Source organism: Rattus norvegicus, chromosome 3 (assembly GCF_036323735.1).
Source record: "Rattus norvegicus strain BN/NHsdMcwi chromosome 3, GRCr8, whole genome shotgun sequence".
In the NCBI taxonomy this organism is placed as follows: domain Eukaryota; kingdom Metazoa; phylum Chordata; class Mammalia; order Rodentia; family Muridae; genus Rattus; species Rattus norvegicus.
The window spans coordinates 61113977-61116444 of NC_086021.1; the positions used below are offsets into that span (position 1 = coordinate 61113977).

Below are 2468 nucleotides of genomic sequence, written 5' to 3' on the forward strand. Positions count from 1 at the left end.
AACATTGATACCATTTTAGCATATTCTCAGGTACCTCCTACTTTAAAAAAAATTGTCTGGATTATAAGTTCAAAGAAAAAAAACGATGTCATTACTACTGCCTTTTGGCATGTACTATAGCTAACTAGTGTGAGGAAGACAATTAATAAAGGTAAATGACATGTTTGTATGTTTCTTTAAATATCCAAGTTGCAAGTTGACGTGTCTCATGAGTAAGTTCTGGATTTACTATGCACTGGAATACTTTGGCAAGTCCCCTGGTAATTATCGTTTAAGGGTTTATATGAACATTTCCTCCTGGTTCTTATTTACATTGCCCATAATAGAGAATACAAAATGACAGAAGATCTAGTAGTTATTTTGAAGTAAGCTTCCTGAGAGATAATAGAAGCATGTTAGAAAAATTAGATCAAATAAGTTTGAATTGGATATAATAACCTTTATACTTCTTTCTTTTTTTGAGGTGGGTGCAGCGAACTGTATTGATGGTATTCAGGAGAGAAGGGAGGGATCCCTAGGCCCCTCCTGTTATTATGGGGGTCTGGGATGGAATTGTGAAGAAGATGATCAGTGTTCGGGGCTGAGTTGGGATGGGGACTCCTCAGCAACCAAGGGCCTCTCTCTTGCTCTCAATATCCTTGCTGGGCTGAGGTGGGGTGGTCCAGGGTTTCTTACTCCTTGGAGGCCATGTAGGCCACTTTGTTGCTGTAGCCATATTCATTGTCATACCAGGAAATGAACTTTACAAAGTTGTCATTGAGAGCAATGCCAGCCCCAGCATCAAAGATAAAAAAGTAGGAGTTGCTGTTGAAGTCGCAGGAGAAAACCTGGTCCTCAGTGTAGCCCAGGATACCCTTTAATGGGCCCTCGGATGCCTGCTTCACCACCTTCTTGATGTCATCATACTTGGCAGGTTTCTCCAGGCGGCATGTCAGATCCATAACAGATACATTACGGGTAGGAACACGGCAGGCCATGCTAGTGAGCTTCCCATTCAGCTCTGGGATGACCTTGTCCACAGCCTTGGCTGCACCAGTGGATGCAGGAATGATGTTCTGGGTTGCAGCCATCAGGCCACAGCTTTCCAGAGGGGCCATTCACAGTCTTCTGAAGTGGCAGTGATGGCAGAGACTGTGGTCACGAGGCCTTCCATGATGCCAAAGTTGTCATGGATGACCTTGGCCAGGGTGCCTAAGCAGATGGTGGTCCAGAATGCATTGCTGACAATCTTGAGGGTGTTGTCATATTTCTCATGGTTTACAGCCGTCACAAACATGGGGGTATCAGCTGAAGGGGCAGAGATAATGACCCTTTTGGTCCCTCCCTTCAAGTGAGCCCCAGCCTTCTCCATAGTGGTGAAGATACCAGGAGACTCCATGACATACTCAGCACCAGCATCATCCCATTTGATGTTAGCGGGATCTCACTCCTGAAGATGGTGATGGCCTTCTGGTTGATGACAAGTTTCTCATTTTCAGCCTTGACTGTGTCATTGAATTTGCCATGGGTAGAGTCATACTGGAACATGTATACCATGTAGTTGAGGTCAATGAGGGGGTTGTTGATGGCAACAAAGTCCACTTTGCCAGATGCAGAGGAGGAAGCCCTGGTAACCAGCTGCCCAATATGGCCAAATCTGTTCACACCAACTTTCACCATCTTGTCTATGGGATGAGGCTGACACTGCATGACTAGATGTGGCTATCTCTGGAACAGGGAAGAGCCACCTTTATACTTCTAATATTGCTTGACTTTGCAATTGTGAATAAGTGGACTTTTTTTTTCTTTTTTTCAGAGCTGGGGACCGAACCCAGGGCCTTGTGCTTGCTAGGCAAGCACTCTACTACTGAGCTAAATCCCCAACCCAGACTTTTCTTTAATAAGTCAAGTGTATATAATTACTCTGTTTGGCTACTTTTGGAAAATCTGACCATGGACTCATTAATAATGAATTGAGTGTGGGTGCTAGAGAAATGGCTCAGAGGTTAAGAGCTCTTCTAGAGGTCCTGAGTTCAATTCCCAGCAACCACATGGTGGCTCACAACCATCTGTAATGGGATCTGCTGCCCTTTTCTGGTATGTCTGAAGACAGCTACAGTGTACTTAAAATAAATAAATTTAAAAAAAATACTGAGTTGAGTGAATTAGAATAACAAATATTCTATAGACACATTTTCTGCATTTCATACTCTTCACAATATATTAGGCTAGAGGATGAAATCAAATACCATGAAACTGTAGTGACATAGCTGTGAGCTGCTGTTGGGTACTGGGATGTGAAAGCAACCATTGCTCTTAACCACAGATCTATCTCCCTCACCCCTTGAATGTTCTTAATAAATTATTAGATGTAGAAGATATCTCAGGAAGAAATGCACCTGGATATGTAAATTTTCTTGCTTGCTTTTGCCATAAATCATGTATCTTTTTACCAAAGTGTTCATAAATTATCATGAAATATTAAGAAA

The 2468-nt window shown here is 42.6% G+C and overlaps 1 pseudogene; it reads right to left on the bottom strand.

Annotated features, from left to right (window-relative positions):
* Positions 1 to 671: 671 nt before the first annotated feature.
* Positions 672 to 1659, bottom strand: Gapdh-ps94 (Glyceraldehyde-3-phosphate dehydrogenase, pseudogene 94; annotated as a pseudogene).
* Positions 1660 to 2468: the final 809 nt, after the last annotated feature.